At 47.4% G+C, this 23529-nt stretch overlaps 1 pseudogene; it reads left to right on the forward strand.

Annotated features, from left to right (window-relative positions):
* The first annotated feature begins 1463 nt into the window (after positions 1 to 1463).
* LOC124416245 lies at positions 1464 to 22615 on the forward strand (annotated as a pseudogene).
* The last annotated feature ends 914 nt before the right edge of the window (positions 22616 to 23529 follow it).

Here is a 23529-nt window from a genome sequence, read left to right on the forward strand (position 1 = left end):
GACTAGTTTTCCTTGCGATGCTGTAACGTGCTCTTCTCGACGGCACGGATCTAATGGCGTCCGGTGTAATTATTACTGACGTGTAAGTATAAAGGACAACGAGAGATAACGTCTGCGTTACTTGGCCATCAGCTTGTATCAAATAGCCTCGCCTCATCCCGTGCCGAGATGCAGTCCTGAGATTTATGGGACTTGATCCCGGAAGAAAGTAAATGCCCGGAGCACCGCAGCCCTGCAGGGCAATCGTCGAAATCGCTCGAATCGCACCCCAATTTTAATCAGGATCCAAAGTATGCAAGCGGGATGGATACCTAGCAGCTTTCCCACTAAACTACCCGGCGTTACGACGCATGTAATTTATTTTTATTGCTGCCAATTTTTTCTCCCCTCCGCTTATACACCTACACCTACACCGAGACCAAGCGAGGCCTACTACTAATTTCAGAGAAGAGCTAGCTGTTTGCTCCGCTATGCAAAAACACATCGAAGATCGCTCGGAATCGATACACAAGCGGGGGTCTCTCCGTTTGTGTATTCAGTGACAAGAAACGGGGCCTAGATTTTCACGCGTTTCTATCTTACAAGCTTCTCAGTCTGTGCGAAATCGGCGATTGTTCGTAGTCTTAAGAAACGCAAGTGGAAAATAAATAACAAAGAATTCTATACCGGCAAGGATGTTCGGCGTTTTTTAGACTGTGTAGGTAAACACAGAACCATTTATTGTACGGATGTGCAATATCAAGGAATTCTGAAAAAGGTACAATTGTATGCAGCTAGTGTGGATTTCTTTCGACGGGGAAACGTGGCCTTCGCCTACCCGCACAAAGAGCCAGGGAGCGAGTGAGTAAGTGGCGGGTTTCGAGTTTGAGCCGCGGGGGTTATTGCAGTAAGCCTCCTCTTGGGGGTTCAAGAATATTACGCCCCCTCCCCTCCCGCCCCGCACGCATATACTCGTCGGCGTTCGGAGAGCCCGCGCCCAACCCAAGGGAAACCCAGATCCAGAATCGAGACCCTGCAGAGATCCCTCTGCACCCATATCATGCGTGCGAGGAGGAAGCTGAGCGGCTCGGTTTGCCGGGGTTCGGGCGGGTCGCTCACGTCGGTTGGGGCGATGTTTTAAACGCGGCCCACTTAAAAGAACACGCTTTACGTTTATGGGCACTCACTTATTCGGCGAACGGGGATCCGGCAAGCCGGATGAAACGCGCGGGGAGGGAATGGCTGGGGGTGTGATAAGCAATAACGCCCAGGGTAGCGTATGCCGCGAGACGTTCGGCTTCCTTTACCTTCATCTTATTCTCCTCGTTCCTCTCTCTTGCTTTCTCCACTCCGACGAGTCATTTGTTCCTTAACGACGACGACTGGCACGGACTCTACTCCCCACCGAAAATCAGATCGAATGAGACAGCCGACGATAGTGGGCCACTTTTTAACGAGATTTACTACTACGCCACGTCTGCTCAATGGGGAATAAAGGGTTCCTTTTACAGCACGCCCAAGGAACTGTACCATTCAAAAAACCAGGAGTCAGACGTTGGGCCGACCTCAACATTAGATCGGAACCCGGGATCTCGCCGTCCGGTAAAGTGAGTCGTATAACATCGGATGATGCTGATCCCCCTTTTCAAATTTCTCCATCTCGAAAGAACTTGAAGGAATCAGCCAACCCACCTTTCACCTTAGTTCCACCTTCTCATCGTGTCTACTTACTCGTAAGCGACGCCTCCGCGTCAGACTAATGTAAAATGGTTTGGTACATCGAGTTTTCAATGCATGAGAGATTCGAAGGACATGATCTTGTAACTAGCACAAATAACTGTTCCGTGATCATTTGCACTAAATTTTGGAAATAAAATTAGATTAGGTTTACTTTATTATGTTTCAGTCTCTCGCCAAGCCACGTACAGGATATTATTTAACATACATGTAACAAAAAACCGTGATATAATTGATGTAAAGATGGCATATGGTGGTTATTTAGTTTATAATAATTAACATTTGACTTTGTAATCAATAAGTTGGACAGCTTACATACGGACGTTTGTAGAAATAACCGATTAAGATAAATAAGGAGAGTGTTGAGCGGTAAGTTTTTGTGAAGTTGGTTCCGCCCGTGAAAGAGTAAATCCTCGATGTTCTAGTTTGGGCTGAAATTAATTAGACTCATCAACACAGTCGTCTCTCGGGTTCTTTGTCTCTTTCTCGCACCGTCAACCAGCCTCAGCAGTTGGATCCAAGTCCCCCCTCGGCATACATTTCATTTCGCCTCGGTAGGCGTTCTTTCTTCGGCGAAAACCTCTTGTCTTTCAAATCCCAGGGTGGGTTGACTTAGTTAAAAAAATGAATTAAAAGTGTAATCCGGCCGCTGATTGAGAGGGGTGCGGGAGCGAATGGGACGGCCGGTCGGAGCGAGAGAGAGAGAAACGTGGGCAACCGAGAAAGGGAGAGAGAGGGAAAGCTTGCCGGAGAAATCACGTCTCCTGACTTTTTCGCTCTCTTGAGGCCTTCGAAAAAAAGTATCCAATTAAAGGCGAGGGTTGATTTCGCACCGGAGTGTCTGCACGGTTTTGAATGGACCCAGAAGAACGTTGGCTGTCTGCTTGAGAGAAATCTGAACGCTTCGCGAATATGATCGAGAATAAGGATGAGAAAAATCACCTTCAATTTAGACACTTGCAAGGCAATGAAAGAATCGCGATTTCAACCCGACGTTCTCTCGTTACCAGGTCAGAGTTCATTCCACGGATGACTACTCGAGGATGCAGCCCCATCCTATGAGAATAACAGTAAGACTCGAATCGCTGGTGACGGAGGCTCGAAGCTCCCTCAGAGACGCGGCAGCATCAGACGTAAGGACGAGGGGCTGCATCGGCCCCGCGATTAAACTCTAAACCACGATCCGCTCCTGGTAAGCTTGGCTTAGTTTTACTTTATTTAACGCGTGTTTAAAACTAATAAAATGCGAACGTCGAGGGCTCGACTTGAAAACTTCCCTCGGATTCCGTGCAGTCGAACCTGGAAACTGAATAACTGAAGAGGAGCACCGCATTATCCGCTAAATTTCCTAATGAACCAACACCCGCTGTCCCCAACGCGTCTGTTGCTACACCGTGGCACTCGACTAATTCCTGATTAGCTTGAAACTTTGGTTAAACTTTTCCCGGCCCTATAATTTCACGTCCAGACTTGGTTCTTCGCACGATTTGAACCGCCGCGGCCTCTCGCTTGTGTCTAGATTGACGTTGATTAGGGGCTGAGTTATTAATTCACCGTGCCTTTCGTTTCGTTCCTTTCATAAATTTCGTCTTGTCTTTAACCTCGACGCGCGCTCTTCCGTACCGTGTCTAAAATCCGATGAGAAAATAAAGAGAGAAAAAACGATCTCAATAACAACACGAAGACAGAAAGAGCTGCACCCGCAGCGTTTAAGACTGGCAGAGGTTCTGGATACCGAGTGCCAAAAGTCCTCCTTTGCATCATCCCGGGGAATTTCAGCGCGTCATATGTTACCTCAGGGTTGTTACAAGAATTAGCGGAGATGGCGCGGATCTCAGGTGATCGAAACTCGCCGCTTACACACGAAAGTGTTTACCGTTTAGAGCTGTAAACAAACCTGAACCTCTGATCGTATTGTGTCGGGGTCGGGGCTGCCGGTGAGGAATTAGGATGACCCGTAATGTTCGGCTGGTGGCGCATTTATCGACACAGCGTGTGGCCGACACGAAGGTTCGTTGACGGTGCCGCTCCGGGCTGTCCGTCTAGTTCGTTGGGCCAACCTCCTGGCTCAGGGTGTAACGTCAATAATCGTCCGAGAATTATCGTCCGTACTGCGGCAGCGTTTACGGTCCTAACTGCGGTGGGTTACGCCGTTGGTATACAGCCTGGTGGCTCGAATCTCGCGTGCAAAGGATCCTTCGACCTTTTTTTTTAGAGAGAAAAACACCCCTGAGTTGAACTAGGAACGAATAATTTGTCTCTAGTTTATAGCCCATTCTCCCCCCGCGATCTGGGGATGATTTTTCGATCGTGATTACCCCGTCGGGACACTAAACCTGGATGAAGAGTGAGAGTCAGAGAGAGAGAGAGAAAAGCAGAGACCAGACCGCCCCTCCGCACGTGGCTGAATGGTTGGTTTTCTTCTCTCCGTGCCGCTGCGATGTCACGGAACTAAAAACCGTAAGACAACTGCTCGACTTCGGGTCGGGCCAGGTGATTTACGCTCCGTGTCTCGTTTGCACGAATCTGAATAATAGGAGTATGTCGACTCTCCCATTCCTCTTCCTCTTCCTCCTCCGACCCCCCGGAACCGCTGCACGTGCGAAGGAGCACCGATTCGGACGCAGGTTGACCCTCGACGTGGATTATGCTCCTCGCATCTGGAAATAACTGTGCATCGGGCGTGTCCGGGCACCGGCTCCCTCGTTGAGATGCAACTTTCGAAGGAGCTTGTCGCCGCCCGGATCCCCGTCTTGTGTAAAGGAACGGTCTGCTGGCTTTGTCGTGGGAACCGAACTTGACAATAATAAAACGATTTACGCCAGATGTGCGAGCGGGCTCTGATTAGCCGGATTTCCCCCACACTTTTCGGGCACAATATAAACCGGCAAACTTCATTTCTCGGGACGCAGGAGGCGGTGAACGCGGGTAATACGAAACACATGTCGAACGGACCTGGCCGAGCAGTGCTTGCGCACCTGATTGCTGGGGACATCCTCGCCCGATTCCCCGCTGGGACCATAAACTAAACTCCGCAGCTCCGGGCTGACCAACGCTGTTTACCCAGTACCTGCAGCCTACTTGACACTCCGTCGTGTCGGGCCCTATGACCCTGCTGACGATGGCGTTACGACGCACCTGACGTACCCACGTGGCGACCAGATGTGCGCTCCTGGAGTTTGGTGGAAATTTCTACCGGACCACCTTCCCCTTGACAGGTAAAATCGGAGACGGAGAGGCGGGCGTGTGCAGTTTCTCGAATCGAACGGCGTCCTCGAGTCGCTAGCTTTTTAGTGATCAGCTAAGATTCTCGACTGTAAAATAAAAGATCGGAGAAAATAAGAAGCGCTCTAAAGCTCGAGGAAGCTAATTTTCAGGGATACCCCTGCTATTCAAGTCCCTGCCAGGCTACGTCCGTGCCTAGGATTCATTAAAAGCGAGTTAAACGCCCTGGACAGACAGCTTTATGAGTCGTTCGCATTCACGGGAGGGAGAAAAAGAAGAAGAAGAAGGAGAAAAAAACTATCACGTTATATAGTCGGTGGAGATCTGGGTCCGAAGATAGGTTCTTGCCGCGCTCCCTTCTTCTCGGGTCCACAGACGTGGTCAAAGGGTTCCGTAGAGGAGAACTAGTAGTACCTAGTAGGCGGTTTGATCGAACGAGAAGTTTCATAGGCTATACCGGCGTAAATTGACTACGGGATGGATTGAATGACCGAAAATTATACCGGTGGCAGTTCACACCGATAGCGCGCCGGCTGCAGTCTACCTACACCACGAGGTTGTTTCTCCGTTGTTGATTATGTCTGCGTTAATGGACGTCATTCCTGGAGGTGGATTTCCGCGGTGGTTCTTTTTAAACCGTCGGAAATTTATTATTTTTCCATTTCGTTTTTTTCTTTGAAATAGTCAAAGGGGAGGGGGGATTGCTCGTCGAGATCTCTAGACTGTCCAGAAACCCGCGGTTGTGTAACGATTTCAAGTTTCATGGTTGATCGCTGCGGTGAATGATTGGGTCGACGTTTTGAAATCCCCAATCGCTCCAGACCGAGCCGGTATTCTCGTGATATACCTGCCCGCGAGGAGGATTAACGAACGCGTGAATTATCTCTGGTATTCCTTGGCGTCGATTCGCGTCTCAAGGCTGTGTTTTGAAATCGTCCGATAATTAGCCGCATTTTATTCACGTAGCTTTTCCTATCGCCCTCGAAGCGCTCCGATCGTGTTAAGCTTGGTGTGAACGGTGCAGAGCGGTTTTCGTACGTCGAGGAATGATCTCGATTAAATTACTTTTGATTCTCAGGCTATTTCAGTTCTAGTTGATTTTACCGATGACTTGAAAAGGTGTGAGGCCCCGTGACCGAGACAGCTGGGTCAGGCTTTAGAATTTTTTCCTCCAATTTCATCGATTATTCACACCTGATAAAAAGCTTTACCGTGTCTTGTCGAATTCCGAGTTGACCAACGGTGCCATGTGCTTGAGACGCGCTTGCGGTGTATGTACACACAACATATATCCAGGCATTGGTCAAGCATGCCATATATAAGCATAACTTCAACGGCGATAGCTGCGCCCGTGCCGCCTGCAGCCCTAATCGTCGATTGCGGCGGCGGCGGCGGCGGCGTCGGTGGTGAAGAGGAACCTAATGCGGTGTAAATCTCGTCCTTTATGTTTCCGAGGAGTTTCTGAAAATGTTTCCCCTTAAAAGCAATTGCCTGTTCCCCTAGTTTCGACATTCTGTAGGTATATCGGCTGGCTCACGGCTCGACCACCGCACCGTAGAATCTCCTCCTCGTCCCCCCTTCAGATCACCTCGACATATACGCTCTGAATTAAGATTCCGCCTTCCGTTGTTGAATAATGAACGCAGCTAAACGCAAACATAGAACTACTCCGGGAATGGACGTAGGTACAGGATTCCTTCTCGGCGTTATTAATTAACCACTATGATTCGCCGCCTTGGTATTTCTCACAGACATGACAGTAAGGACCTATTGGTGAAGATCATGTCAGACGGTATTGCAGCCCAGTTAAAAACTCTAAAACGGATCTGCCCCTCTTCCAGCTTCCGGAAGATAGACGCGTAACAAATGAAACTGCAAGAAGAATTGAAACGGAGCGAAACTGTGTCATTCTCTTGGGTGCTCCTCCCAGTCGCCTAGTCGTGACGACTGCAACTACGACGACTTCCGGTCCCGGCAGCCAGGGTTCACCTTACTCTCCGCACCTATATGGGGGGAAAAAGAGAGAAGAAGAGTTTATTCAATGAGAAAGAAAAAGAAAGAGAGAGAGAGAGGTCGTACGATGCACAAACTCTTTCTCGTTTGCTTGCACGCAGCCACTCGATCCGTTTCCCAGATAGCGAGGACCATTTTTTTTCACTACAATTGCTTTTTAAAAGATAGCGAGAGGGGGGGGAGCGAGGGCAAAGGAGGACACGGGCCCTCTGTGACGCGTGTTTGTGAGCTCACGTCGCTGTATGCGAAGAGAAGAAAAATGAAAAGAGAGTCGAGCGAATGAAAGGAAAGGATTGAGCAGTCGGGTTCTGAATCTGGATGTAGCCAACAAAGAGGGTGTCGTCCCCGTCGCCCCGAAGCCCCCTCCCCACCCCACACCCCACACCCGATTCTCCTACAATGCTACCCTGATAAACGAGGCGAGATTGTCTGCCGCTTCTGCTTCTGATCCTCCGGCTCTCGAGCTCCTGATGCGCCCGCCGCTCTCTTCATGGGCTCTTCTTCTCCCGCCGCCTCCCGGTAAGGCGGTCCCCGTGTCTCATGGGTAAAGACTGACTGACATCCCCGCCAGGTTGCTGCTCCTCTTGACGACCACGACGACAAAAGCTAAAAAATATTGACGATTGTTAACCGTTCGTCGACAGTCTAGATTTCTCGTCTCTCTCTCTCTCTCTCTCTTGCTCTGTCCTGTCTTTTTCTAACTTGTCAATTATACATATTTGGCTTCGAGGAATTCGTGACGATGCCGAACAGTTGCACGATTAAGAAAATAAAATTTGGCAAAGATCAGCTGCAAAAGTATTACGGAAATCGTACACGGTTCTAACATCGCGGTGATCCGATTGTTATTGCGATATTATGGTTATTTGAAAATCGGCAAGTTTAACGGGATTACGGATTCCAATCAAAGTCGAAGGCCATCAGGTAATGGATGCAGGAGTTACGGTGCTCCGGTTTAAGCTAGAAAGCCTAATTTATTCATTTGTACGGTATACGAGACACAGGGATCGGTACATACGCGGCTACAAAATCTATGGGTTCGTAAATATAGAGTCAACGATCAATATACACAGAGTATAACATTGAATCAAGAGTTAGGGATAGCGCAGCCTTATTTTCGTACGTATTTCAGTTTGTTTAATACGCCGGCTGACACATAAATAAATCCTTAATTGGGCTGGGCGTATTTTTCGACTGATAAAACTAGTTCTCCTTCTCTCTCTTCGCCTCGACGGAGGAGGACGAAAGGAAGAGAGAGAGAGATCTTCGAAGCTTCGTATACTTGGACTGCACGTGCGTACCGTGTGTATGGAGAAGAGAGAGAATATACAGGTAGGTTTACGTACGTGTGTACGCGTGTGAGCGGGAACGCGGTGATCTTACGCAACTGACGGTGTCTCTCCCGCGTTTCTGGTTTCGGTTACAACCATGTGAATGTTCCTGATTTCTGATTATAAGCCAGATACCAGTTGGGCAATGCTCGGCCGACCATTGGGTAAAATGCCTGGAGGTGTCCGCCGCCTCTGAGCCGCGCGAACGGACGTTTTACACGAAAATTTTCCACGAGCGTTAAGTCGTTCCTCTGATAACGTGAAAACTTTTAAATGAATTTATACGCCATTCGTATAATCGTAGTCTTAAATTTGATCAAGCCTCTTCGAAGCTGATCTCGCACACCTGCACGCTCGTTTTATGCCGCTCTGCAGGTGATTTGGAAATTCTTCGAGGTCGAACGAGGCGAAACTGTCTTGAAATCGCTTATTCCGTGAATAAAATCTGTGTATCCACTGCCTGCCACAGCTGACACATTTAAACCTTATACACCATCGCCGTTGATGGTAGGAGGTAATATTTTACGGCCAGTAGCCTTGCCGCTTTATCTTCAGTGCAATCACTTACTTAGTCCCGTGATTGATGTACAACTATTTTTTATTCCATCACCCGTATTTTCATGAATATGGATTTTCGGAGAATCTGTCAGGTGTTTTAATATTAACCTTTGGCGATACCTGCCGATTAGGCATGCCAGTTTCAACGTATTTAAGGGAAATTGATGTTTCCCGTGAGAATGTACGCCTCGTTGGCTTATGTACGTCAAGTTTGAACTCGTCGGATCGTTCGTCGTACGAAAACGCGAGGTATCGTATCGCGTTGATCGATTGAAACGATTGGATTTCCACAAACGAGTTTTAGGCTCGAACTGCGATGAACGGTCCTCTTGTTAATGATTTTTCAAACTCAAACACATCTTCCGAGGTACTAAACGGGTCATAATTCATCGATGATCATGACCCGCACGCTTGACTGATAATTGCCATGAAATGAAACACAGTGAAAGGTGTAAATTAAAATTTTATCGGGAAAAAAGAGGTGGTTTGGTTTTAACCAACTAACTTTAAAGCTGGACAGCCGCTGGATCTAACCTCTATCTTTATAATAGAACGTTATGTCCACGGTTAGGATAATTACACGATTCTCAGACGATTGCTCATAAATTGTTGCTTGTAACTACAAATCGCGAGGCCAAAACCACTCGGAAGACAAGCTGTTTCCGTATGTTTTCGCTCCCGAGTATTGTCGTCGGAATTCTCGTAAAATAATTAAGAGGCTTCCCCGTGGCTCCGATGACGCTATTTTAAAGGGTCGTAAAAGGGGCGTTAAAACCTCATCGACCAAGTCTGCCGTCAAGCTGGACGACCAACGCGAAGAAGGGAGTCGCACCGTTCGTTGGCCGAATGTTAGAAACTCGGCGATTTCTGCGTCGACATTACATTGTTTCCCGCTGTGATGAAGAGGATCTATAGATTTCGTAGATTGCAGGTGTTCGGAATGTACGGGGGCTTGATCCATCAAGTAGCTAAATCGAACCCATTATCCTTGTAACAATAATATTCGTTTCTCCTTGCATGACTGTACAAGACATAAAACTTCTCGCGGAATGCAAATTGGTCGATTAAACTATCGGATTGTAATACCGCCAATATTATACGTCAATACGGCAAATTAACGCCCATTGAAATGCACGGCTGTTGGTTTTTTGCACGATATTTTGAATTTTCACGCATACCACAAAATCTTTAAGAACAAGTTTTGTCGGGGAAAAGGATCTTTCGAATATGTTGGCTATTACCAGGGTAAAGAATATTGAAAAAAAGACTAGCTCCGCTGCTTGAGCACACATATTATATAATTATACTCAACTTTATTGTCGAACGATAATATTGTAAAACCAGACACTGCGAGCTGCCGCATATTATTACGCGATCGTGTAAGTACGTGTGATCCGAAATTATTCGGTGAAGTAAATTTGAATATGTATATATGCGATCGGTGACCATTGACCCAGGTCAGAAAATGCAAATAGTAATGTATCCTCTCATGCGGAGGTGCTGCACGTCGGTTCATTTGAGGTTTGTTAATTATGTATGCGTGAATAAATAATTATGCGGCCGACTCGTGCGAGCTGCCTCGTCCAGGCGTCCGAGCCTATAAAACTGATGCATATATTTATGTCACTTGAGCGGTGCGTTGTAATGACGCGAATTTAGTGAAGAAACGATTAATACAATCTTCCGGCTATACCTAATTCGGCCGGTGCAGTAGACGACGCAAATCTTGCGTTAAAGTATATGTATAAGTAAATAATATAAGAATCACTTGTGATCGGTACGTGAGAAGAAACCTTTATAGTAAATTATCAAGGCTCAGATAACAGGCATGGATCTCTGATTGACGATAAATATCTTCCGGCGTTTCTCCTCTCACTCATTTCTTATTAGCACTCTCGCAGCATCTCGATTCGTCAAATATTGACCACTTACAATCAGTCAAGTTTTCCATTTGATAATCATCTCGCCCGTAATCGCGTGTATCTTTTTGAAATTTTTTACCTTCAATGCGAGTCTGGTTTGCTCACCAGGTTCACAGTGCTTGCTCAACTTGAATTTCTTCTTTCAATATTAAACATGCATTTCTCAGCCTTCGTCGAGGTTCCACTCGAGGTAAATTGAACCACCTGCAAATCGCTCCGTGAATTACGTGACGTTTCGTGCTCACGAAACGACGATTTACCAAAGGTGTATAAACCTCGCAAGTGGCGATTAAAAATTAAGCGGAATGTCGTAGAAAAAGGACTCCTGCGGTATACGAGACCAGACTACGGCAAGCACGCTTGCAGGTTGAAGGGTGAATAAAATCTACTGCAGATTAAAGTCACGGTTAACAATGCCTGCTGGTCTTAATCACCTACGCGGAACTGTATCGTGACACGTTACAATCCAGCTTTAGCTAGACGCTCATCGCGTGAGCTCGGCATTCTAGTAATTCGTGTAAAATTCGCAAAATCTGCAACCGAGCCACGCTCTGGCACGCGACCGAAACGAGAAATCGTCAAACCTCTGTATATGTATATGTATATTACATCTAATTAAAGCACAATTTATTCTAGTCATGCATAATCAAAATTGTTCATGAGTCACACAACTCCTCGACATCAGATGCGCGTGTAATACGCCTTCCCCAGTCATTTCTGACATCGATACGCATCTTTATTTCGTTTTTTAATTTATTCGATCTTCCTTCTCCACCTCGCTTAGGATTTGTAATATCGGTTTGCGTGAGGTAGAGTTAATTTCATCCACAGGTGGACCGACCCTCTTTCGTGTCCATGGTGGCCTTGGAACACGTTTGGTGACACGTTGGGCCTTCGGGCCTCGAAACCTTTTTAACTTTGGTCGGATCGGCCGCGGCTGTTCGAGCCTCTGTAGAAAGTACGTGGAGAGTGGACTCGCAGCTCACCCATTTAACCACCGTATCGTCTAAACAACATGAGGCGTTGACTAGCTTGGCCTTGTCGAGCACTGCATAATATCCTTCGTATATTTCACGATTTTACAGGTTTTTTGTTTTTTCTCTCATGTCACTCAGACACAATCTACAAATAACTTGCGAGGCAACGATGACCAATAAACGTTATTAACTTTATATCAATCACGCAACGACTCTAACCTTTAAGCAGACAGGATTTTTTGACAGGTCCGTACTAGACGATGGGTCCTGTGGTGAGAGAAGAAAAAAAAACTAAACAAGTTCCAATGAAACCGATTCCTTGTATCATATCATGCCCAACTACTTACTACCAGCCCAACCTGCACACACCTGCGATTCCTCCTTGGATATCTTTATTGTGTGATTATATATTTTTCCTTTTTTCGTTTCGCTCAGCGAATCCTGCAGGCTGATTAATTTATAATCATTTGCATAATGAAAGAAACCAACGTGTTCTAGAGTAACTAATTACTAAACGTGAATGTAACTCGTATTAATCTTATGTTGTATTTTTTTGCACGGCAGCATGATACACTTGTACGACGTGTGCGTGTACACTTAAGCTCGAGAATATCTGTAATAACGCTTGCTTCTGGCCACGATGCGACAATATTTTCTTTCCTGTATACAATAGCATGAAAAAAACAATTGAAAAATTGAAGAATAAAAGCGACGTGTCGCCGATATATTTAACCTTCGGTTTCTATTCTCCGGCGACAAAAACCACATCGCACATTTGCGCCACGCGTAATACACAAATTGTCGAAAGTTTTCCCTCCTACACAAACGAAAATGTGACTCGTTTTGAAAAGGTCGGATGGATGCGGTAGCTAGTCGATCGCCGATAGCCGGGCGACCCGGTCTCTCCGAGGATGCAGACTGAGGAGAAGAGGAGTTAACCGAGTCACCAGGACGCGGACCCCGGGACCGCGATATCGGCGTCGTCTCTTCGAGCTCCCGTGGCCGGCTATCTTGCATCTGGCATTGTCCTCTCGCGTCGCTTGACATCCGCATGCACACGAATGCAACGGGGGTGCTCGTCCCGTCGGAGGCCGCCGAAACCGCCGCCTGCGTCCGTCCCACACACAGAAACCGCATCGTTTAGCCACCGTGAGCCGGATTCAAAGATGCAGGCCGCACCGCGGACAGATCGGACATCTATCCGCGAGTCCCGACGGCCGTCACGACGCCGACAAGTTGCTGGATCTTTCCCCAGATTCTACAATTACTCCGAACCAAGTGCAAACTCACTTCATTCTCGGTAAGCCGAACGCTCCGTTGCCGAAGCCGATCGTGCAGGGGTTGAAAAGCGACGGTGAGACTTGACTAGGCCAAATCTGTACCACATCATCGTTAGATATCGAAGAATTAACTACAGCAGGAGCGTTTGACGTTAGTTGGGGAAAAATCAGGTGATAATCAGGTCTCTTACCGAGTAAGTGAAGTGTTTCCGGTTTACCCGACGACACATAAATATCCGGATATATTGGGGCGCGGAGGAGGCTGAAAAGACGGTGTATCCACATCCACAGCTGCTTGGACCCACACACGTGACGAAAGGTGTAGGCTATAACCATCGACACACCTATACTTGTACCTTTGTGTCGCCCGAAGGAGATCGGGACAACCTGACAAGCGAAAGGTGTATAATGCGGAATAATATACAACCTTACAGTTTACCACTCTACGTGCAGCGTTATACCTGGACGTGTAGTTGTAAAGGTGCGACTGTGAGCGGCTCCGAACCTCCGCGTGTGTTTGGACTCGCCATTGCAGGACTATACGTACCTTGACGCCTCGGGCTGACACAGCCGGACACACGTACGATCGAACTCTCGTGTAAGGCGTAGGCGCCTTAACAAGTTCCACCTGCCACCCGGACCGAACTCTCGAGATTTTGCGGACCGACTCCGAGTTGCCAGTCTCATGTTTTGTCAATCAGCCGCATACAACAGTTGAGGTAACGCGACCGTCGTCGGTTTCCAGTCGTCGACCCAGCGAGGTCGTAATCTTCTTCAACGCGGGTAGATTATCAGGGTGTAATTCATACTGCAGTAGATGGGAAACTCGTAACCCGGTCGAACCATCGCAGTTAATCATACACTGCGATTATTGCCGTGGACTGAAAACTCGATATCTTAATTATTGTCTTGGTACACCGCGAGATCGTTCCATCAATCATTGTGAAAAGTTGATTTACACCAGCGTTCGTTGGTAGAGCGAATATGGAATCGCTAACCAGTGACACTTGATGATTACTCACTGATTCATTCTTTCGGCAAAGAGCAGCTTCCCCACAGGAATGACTCTTGACCGTAACTTTTCTCTTCCGTGACTCAAGGTTTGAGGCGAGGTTCACCGGCGATCAAAGAGACCCTTTGGCCACGATGTTCGATCTATAGGTTGTTCGGTTTTTACGCGGGGCGCGAGACATCATCCCTCGGGGAAGAGACGTATTTCCCAATGAGCCAAGCGCATGTCGGACGGTCTTGTATATTGTATGGCGGGCGAGGATCGAGGGAAGTATAAATAAAGTCTCGACGCAGTCTGGCTAGCCGCACGCGGTCGTGAAAACTTGTCGCTTGTCAACTGGGGTTGGTGAGAGCGGGGATGCTGAGCATAAAACTGGCTTTTAACTGGCACAATAGCGTTTTCTCGACGTACCCTATTCCCCGACGATCCCGGGCTCGGGCCTCGAATCGTGTCCATGTCCATGCACGAGCTTGCGTTATACCGTCGCCTGCTACACCGCTGCACGCATGCACTCACGCACACACACGCAGATGCAGCGGCCGCACGCGGTCCGACTTCGATGCCCGCGTCCCAGTTTTGTTTCCCTTGTAAGGAGAGCCGCGTTTACAATAATACCAACGTCACGCACGCCAAGGATCACAGGCCTTCGATTTTACCATTTTGCGACCGATTTGCGTCCAGGTTCGGAATAGTGGCGCGAGTCGCATTGAGTTGCAAGAAAAAAAAAAGAGAAAAAAGATCAAAATCAAAAAATAACAACGTTACTTGTAACGTGAGTCAAAAATGTTGGGCTACTTCCAAGGGTGCCTCAGAAAGTGAACTTGACTTGGTAAAAATCCGAGGAAACCGAGATTGCTCAATTACTGCTTGACCCGTTGATTGACGCTTTGAGAGCGGAATTGAATACCGACTCGCCTTTCTATTGAAAAACTACATTTTTTTTCTTTCCACACTGGCTCAAAGCCCGGGGCGTTGCGAGGGCGTCGCGCAGTCGTCGTATAAGACATGTGAAACGACTGACCGTTTTCTTTTAGCCCCGTTCCAGGGGCTCCCAGGGTTCAAACGAGGATCGTATACCTTCGGCATTGGTTTCTTTTTGCTTTACAGTGCTCGTATCGAGAATTTAGTGGAGAATAGAACCCTCGGAATGATCAGTTACAGACCACGTCTTCCAACTGTACGTTCCGGATTCGTTTGTTTTTATCGACGCGAATGGGAGTTTATGATGGCTCGTCACGCGGTTTCACCTCTCTCTCTCCTTCTCTTCCGTCATTCTCTCTTTCCTTATTTTCCGCCTTTTACTTACTTAGCTCTGCTTCTCCTTGTTTTTCCTACTTTCATTTTCATCCTCATTCTTCTTCCAGTTCTTCTTCTCCGCCCTGTCGCGTCTGGATTTTATTATTTTACTTTATTTTTCATCCGAACCCGCACCCGTTACACCCTTACTGCCGCTTCGGAGCGTCGAGCGGCGATGCGCGGCTTCTGTTTGTTCGCAAAGTTATGGGGCGGGAGTTTCCAGGACTTACCGTGGCATATCAGTTGGTATGTAGAAGCGTTGAACTGGTTTCTGTTTTCAGCGAAACATGGTTTTGTGCACCCGAATGGAATTTTGCAGAAACAATTTACCTTACTTTAATTCTCAATCGAAATCAGGGCAAGCTTCTCCGGCTTGAGTACGAGATCGATTTTAGTCAAATTTTAATCACTCAATTGTTCATCTTCCGGATAAGACGGTCAGAAAAGCAATATCTCAGTTTTGTATTGTAGTCAGTTTAGCGCGATGCTAAATCGTGATTCCTGTCACGTGCCTGCGTCAGAATTTTTTATGTCCAACGGCCGAAGGTTCAAACCACAGCGCTAACGAAGGACGCATGGGAATTTTCCGCTCGCAGTCGAGTGTCTGCGGTCTGCAAAGAAAACTGGAAACCAACGCGAGTTGGCTAAAGCATATAGGCTAGCTGTCGGGTGAGGTTGTGCTGGGTTTGCTGAAGCCTAGACTCGCCGAGACGCCGCTATAAAAGATTTTTCTCACACTGCGTGTGTCCGCAATAATAAAATGCCTCTCCGTTAATCTATCGATCTCCGGCAGCCGATACGAACAACCCACTACGAAGCGAGTGGAATTATCGCGATGTCCCTTGATTGATGTGATTGTCGTTTGATGTCGTTAAAGAACCGGTATTCGTTACATTCAGCGATGTCTAGAAGCTGGCCGTACGATCGTAACCCTCTTCCACCCCGTGGATCTTGAATATCGATCGAAACGTACGATTCAACAAAAATAGCCATAAACCAAACACATCCCAGCTAAAAAGTTCAAAAAAAAAGTCAAACGACGCGAGCATAGATCTTCTGGCATACCTATGCGCGAAACGATCGGGGCACGGCTCGATCCTTGGTAGAAATCATTCGGGAATGCTCACTTCCGTGAAAAGGCGACGCTTGGCGTCGACGTTTCCGCTTGAACGGATCCACGAGGGACTCCAGCCCGTCGCTACCTCGGACGCAAATCCAGCCCTGGTCACTTTGGTTACGTAACAGAGCGATTGGTTGTGTATAAGTGAGAGAGCCGGTGGTGCTGCGATACAACCAACCCACACCGGCGTGCCGTAAGCGAATTCCTCCGGGCCTCCGAGCGCCGCGGCATGTGCGTAACGAGAATCCAGAATTATTACAGATCTATTCTTACAGCGGACGATTATCATCAGATTCTGCAGTCGAGAGTCGTCTGCGCCTCTTCGACTGCACCTGCGGGTCGCTCGTTTTTTAATTGATCCGATTCGTCGCGTCGAGGCGATCGGTCGATCCGGTCTGATCGTGAGTTGCGAGGCCCGATCGGCTTTCGCGTCACGATGTGACCTAAAAATGACGCGACGCCGGCACCCGAGCGCCGTTTCTTTGCTTAGAAAAACGTCGATTTCACTCGCGGAATGGTGACGGAGTTCCTGGAGGTTACACATTTGCAATTATTTCACCCGAGGATGCAGCGGTTTCCTTTGTTCTTTAGCCGCAAAAGGTGTCTTCGTTATGAGACGACGAGTTCGATCTGTTCATACATCGATACCATGCGATGCATGCGGGAGTTTGGAAAATTACTTATCCGTCTTGAATTGCTTTCGACGGACAAAAATCGTCTCTCCAAGCTTGAAAATTTCGCAATCCGTTGGTGTCAAGTATTGAAAAGCAGCAGTCAGATGAGGGTAATCACGCTTCTTGCGACGGTAATGAATAATATACGGATATATCGTGATTCAGTGGCGCCAGAAGGCAAAGCGTCTATGGACAAAAAATTAAACCCAACAAGTGAATCCGCTCGAAGATATATAACCTATGAAATACCGTGACACAATCGTGTAGCAAGTTACGAAAATTTCATTGAAGCCTCTGCGGCTGGTCCTCCTCCTTATTGTCGTATGTGGAAGTAGGTATAGCGCATTGACAGTAAAATATGGCAAGTGATAAAATCAACTGCCTACCTCGACTTCACGTATCTACGAAGAGGCACGTTCTGGCAAGATTAATTTCTGGCACATTTCATCAAAAAGTTTCGCCATCGCCGCTGTAGGACATAACCTGTAACACGCGCCACGTAACTGTACTATAATTATCATCGTCCCGTGCTCAGGATGCGGTCGCAGCTTCATCGCCGGATTGTCCTCAGGCCCTGTGCTTCCCGTTGCTTCTGGCATCGCTTCGACGTTCCGGCATTTGATCGACTGTCAAGAAGAGAGTTCGGCTCTCGAATCGGAGAATTTATCGTCTCCCAAACGGCATCAGGTTCCACCGTGATCGCTTGCCGGATTGGGGGCAGTTCGATTCGTGTTCGATCGCGGTAGGTAACCGCGGGCTAAAACGTTTCTGAGACGTTCAACCACCCACGAGAGCGAGTAAGAGAAAGAGAAAGAGAGAGAGAGAAAGCGGACGCCCACAGCATTCGGAGGGCACGTTTAAATACTCTCGTATACTTATACGTGTATCAATTCAATTGGTTGCATATTATATATTATTGAAACACTTCCTGAAATTTTGCATACATGAATAATTTCACGTCCACCGCTCAAAACCGGAATCTGACCGCTCTTCTTTGCGGACGATCGACACGAGCGGGGGATTCTCTCCTCCGGCCCAGAAGTATAAACGGTATTCTGTTCAAACTCTGGCCGATTATATACGAAATCCTTTCGTGTATTGCTGATGGAGAGGAGCACATACCCTGTGGCTGAAAAATCCGGAACCGCATCCACCGCTGTAATTATCAAACCTCATGCAATATTCACCGATCGGGAGAGAAAGGAAAGTGAAAAAAGTCTTCTAAACTCTGCACCGAATTCGCTAGTTTTCTATGCATCATCGAGTCCCTGGATCACACTTCACTGTGCAGTCGCAATCACGCCGAGACCGAGGAAAGCGGTGAATCGAATCTCCCGCAGCACGATATAATTATTCCCGAAACAACCGCGCTAGGAATTAATCTCACCCACGGGGGCTTCGCTGCTGGACTTCCCGGACACCCTGTGCCGCAAAGGCGAATAAGAGAAATGAGCGAGCGTTATAGAGAGGGACATAAAACATATACATACATGCATATGCATATGCATATGTATATGTATATCGTATATGTACAGTCACGGGGACTCGACGAAGAAGAAGCCGCGGAGGTTGCACGGGCCGCACGGCGGTCCACGGTCAGCGAGAATGCGGTTATGATAATGCAGCGGCCACCGCGCTACGCGGGCTCCTCACCACCACCCAACTCCTTCCTCCCTTAGCTCCCCCGGAGGAGCTCTGCGTATTGTTAGAGAAGTGAGTCCGAGTGCAATCACCGCGGGCTTCCGTGCGCTCGTCGGTCGATCGCTTGTCCGAATCGGGATCGCGATGCACGGGAAGGGTATCGAAGAAATTTGAAAAAAAGAAGTACTTTCGAGTCCGATGTAATAACGAGAAATAAAAAGAGAGAAGAACAGGAAATGATACAAGGAAAGGTTTCGTAACAGGCGGTGCAGTTTCGTCCTAATCGCAGGCAAATAATTCTTTGATACCGGGGCGATGCTAAAAAATGAAAAAGAAAAGAAAAAGGAAAAAAAATATATATTTGGACGAGCAAAGCCTCGCGCATGTGTAATAGGCACGTATCAATTTCGGGGGGAGACCCTCCCCATCTTTCAGGTGGCGACAAGGGGACGGTGAGCGGCTGATCGCATAGGTATGCCGGGCTCAGCTCGAAGAAATTGTTTCCAGTCCATTAAGCAGCTGGGGATTGAAGGTCTGGCCGTTCCCCGATTTCGGGCGAACGAATCGAAGAAGTAACCTTCGAGCAAGAAATAAGACGGGGGTGGCGACGGGACGGGTGAGTTGCGTCCATACGGCAGTGCTCGAGTCGGCGATACTTGCGCGGGGGTGGTTTTTAAATAATTCAACTGTTTCCATGCATATTGCAGGAAACAATTACAACTGTAATTGCTAATAGAAGATTCCAGACGAGACCTCCAGGGTTATCGTAGAGTCCCTCCCCCGCTGTCGTGCTATCCCTTCGGCCTTTTACTTTTTACTTTATATACACGGTTATCTGCACACTGCGAGATCCTCTCGCCAGCTGTATTCGACACACCGGCTGCTTTTGCACCCGCGCAGCGTGTACACATCGGCGCTTTTTGTCTCGCACAAGCGAGCTTTCGGCTCACCCTGGAGCCCAATCGCCGACCCGATTTCCCTGCCCCGAACCAATGAGAGGGCCTCGCTCCTTCTCGCGGACGGTGAACTACACGCTAATTACTGTCGCGAAGGAGGAACGGCGAGAGGGGGGAAAGACCGACGCGACGAGTGTCCCCTGTTTTTGCGCGACCGGGACGAGATTCCGGCCTAATTGTTAATTGCTAATTAGAAAACGTGTTAGTTGGTCAACGAGATAGCGTCGCCGCTCCACGACGCCCGCTCTACGATTTGTTTACTCGTACCCTCGAATCTTGTTCAAATTTTTTACCCCGTTTACAACTTTTCGCACTCCTATATGTCCCGTCTTCCTCCATTTCTGTATATTCACATGTATCTTTCGCTTTATACCGTAGCTTCAACCAATTTCGCAATTGAATTACATCTTAACGATCGTAATGTAATCGGTAACCCATGTGTTCGGCGCAGCTATTACTAATCCCTGAATCGTCGCCACTATCAATCTTGATAGTAATAAAATTTAGAGGAACTGGGAAATCAGCTGCGAAATATCTTCTCTCTCTCTCTCTCTCTCTCTCTCTCTCTCTCTCTCTCTCTGTGCAAGAGTTCTGCGCTATACTTCGACGGAACTTCAATAAAAAGCTGTTGACTTGGAACGAGGTACATGTAAAAATATAAGCGCTTCGAGCATCTAATTTGCAGACAAGTTATCAGCTCCGAAATCCACCGACATGTAGTTGTAAAAAAGGAATCGTTGACGGCTCGAGAACGGACTTGGACGCTCGTTACCTAACGTCGAGCACTTTCTAGCCGAATATCGGGTTTCCTCGAGTAGCAACAACGTCGACGTCGGAACGGCGGTATCTGCGTCTAGCCTGGTAGGCGCAAACAGGACGTGCAGGCCGTGTATAAGGACAGGCAGGAAGCGAAGCCGGCGCGGCGGACGAACGGACGGACGGACGGGAAAGGAGGGAAAAAATCAAGCAAATTGGTATGCAGCACACAACAACCGGCGGGTGGCTCGGTGGGTGAATGGAGGAGTGGAGTTTCGGTCGGGGGTTAGGCTAGCGGGGGTTGCCGCTCGGAGGGAAGATCAATACTCCCGTCTTCTCTTCCACACACTTCCTTCTTTCGTTTCACCTTCGGTTCTTCCCAGTCTCACTCTACGGCTAGGTGCGCTTCCAAGTCGGGGATTAATAAATCTAATAAAAAGTATAGGCATGGTATCCTGCATCCATACCGCGGTGCCCGTACAAAAGCTGATAGGCGATACTCCCAAAGTGCGTCGAAGATTATTCCAAGAGTACCGACTCTGTTTGAAAAATCAGATACACTAATATTGGGAGTTTTCGATTTTGCAAAATGGTAATTTAAACACTCATATTACCAATACCTTTTAAATTTCTTCATTGGTAACGGAGGCGCATTCTCTGAATTGTCTTAACGTTGTCACGATTTACTTTACTTATTCGGTACTAATTCAATGTTAATGTAGGTGTTCTGAGAAAATTTCGGAGTGATTATGAACATCTCAATCGCTGGATGTGTCTTTTATGTTCACTTATTGTTAGTTTTGAGGAAATTGGTGCGCGTTCAACGGATTGAAGCGACACCTGAAGAAAGCTTTGACGCGGTGTCATTTTCAATGCAAACATTTCAACAGTCCAAATTCAACGTACAGCCAAATTATTTTACCATTGTGCTTCGCACATTTGCGACTGCAGATCGTAATTATCAGTTGGAATAAATTAGGTCTATTGTACTAAATGCGCATTATTCGAAGTAAGGATATGTTGGAGAATATCGGTTGGTAATTAGATTCGTCAAATTATCTCCCCTGGGAGCAGACTTCGAAGGATAGAAACCTCGCCGGGGCCTCGGTTGCAGGGGCGATAATAATTATGATATTCACACTCGCGCAGTTACTAATTAATTAACAAGGCGTATCCCCAAGAAATAAAGGAGTTGGCTATACAGTGCAGGAATTCTGGGGGTTCTCGTGCCTTTTGTAAAGGGTTGCTTGCTCGCGGCTTAACCGCCCTTATAACACCGCCCCTCCTGCCGGTTCTTACCAAAGTTGTTTCGTTAACGAGGTCACTTTATTTTATTGTAATCACACCGGAGAACTAAACTTCTGATTTTAACCCTCTGGAATTGGGCTACTGGCTAGGCATGTTTCAGTTTGTTCCAACTTTCGCTTCTCTTTTCTGCTGTTCTACTTCATTGGATACAGGACGCAATCTATTATTTCGCAGACCAAATTGCGTATAAGAGTGTGTTTCCCACACGTTGAGGCAGACGGTAGATGGAATGAGACTAACCTCACTAGTTAGAAAGTAAAGTATCGTAACGGAAAAAAGAGTGCATTATTCAAGATATCACGATTCGCAAAAATACACAGAAATGGAGAAATCATAAAATTCAATTATTGAAACGCTTGGTACTAATTACAAACCTTCGAATACTGATGACACTGATCAGTTAAATTTATTCTGTTTGAGAGCGTTCCGAGCTTTATTGCCTGAGGGGGATACTTAACGGCAAGTTGTATGGGTAAAATTTTTCAGTCTATATTGTGAAAGTTTTTTAATTTTTTTTTTCGATTTTTTTTGTTACAGGCTGGAGAAAAACCGGGACCAAGGGGCAGATAAAACGGAGAGACGATCCCTCGATCGGACCAAGTGTCGGGCAGTCACGTCCTGGGTTAACGCTGCGTGGCGCAAAGCGACCGGCTTTAATAAAGCGTCGAGAAAGGCGAAAGAGACGAGGAACACCGGGGTCCGTAGCCAGAAAGAAAACTAACGAACTTTACTCGACGGATGGAATTAAGGAGCTTTCGAGAGCCGAGGATTCGTTCCGCAAAAGTCTGTTAGATACACAGTATAGCTAAATTAGTGAACAAATAAATTCGTTTGTGTATAATTTGATCAATAATTAATAAAAACGAGAATAACCAATTAGTCATCGGAAATGAAGAACCGTCCAAGCTCCTAAATGCAGCTGATCACGTGACGTGATCGAACGATCGTACAATTAATGGGAAACATTCGGGTGGCGACATCCTGCCTTGTTGACCCGGGCACCGGAAGTCGGTTTACAATGGTCAACGAGCGGTATTTGAAAAAAAAAAAAAAAAGAAAGGGAGAATTATTTTGAAACAATGCATCACCGATAAAAGTTCACGGCTATCGAGTCTGGGGTTAAGAGTTCCGATGTCGTCGAAGTTATATTTATTGCTTAAAAGCATGACTCGCCACTGTGTGACGGTAATGGCAACGATTGACGCGCGATCGGTCAGATATTCTTTTTTTTCTTTCTAGACGTAATTGCGTCTACTGCAGCTAACCGCCACCTTCAGGCTCTCCTGGAGTTTGAAATTTCCGCAGGAAGACCCAATTCCGACCGGTTACGACTTATCACTAAACTCGCACCCTCGGCCTCGGCACCTGGGTGGTTCCTTCTCCACTTTTTCAATTGCCCTGTGACATTTGGCTGGCGAGAGAAGCTAGCCTCGGTATTTCCTTGGGCGTAAGTCAGTTACGGCCGAACGACAATGATAGGTTGTACGTGGCTCTACAATGCAGCGCCTCGCTTAAGCCTCACGGATCTCACCGGGCATGAACGCTCCAGAGTATAAGGGTGTCGGTGCATGGTTGTGTATGAGGTGCTGATGTACCCATGTAGGTACCATCGCACACACACCGACCCATATTCGTATTTACGAGTTGCCGGCTTGCACCTCCGTCACTTTTGTCGAGCCGCTCGAGCTGTCCGGGAATTATTTATACACACCGGTAAAAGACCGGAAGTAACAGACTGTCACCA

Source organism: Diprion similis, chromosome 2 (assembly GCF_021155765.1).
Source record: "Diprion similis isolate iyDipSimi1 chromosome 2, iyDipSimi1.1, whole genome shotgun sequence".
Taxonomy (NCBI): domain Eukaryota; kingdom Metazoa; phylum Arthropoda; class Insecta; order Hymenoptera; family Diprionidae; genus Diprion; species Diprion similis.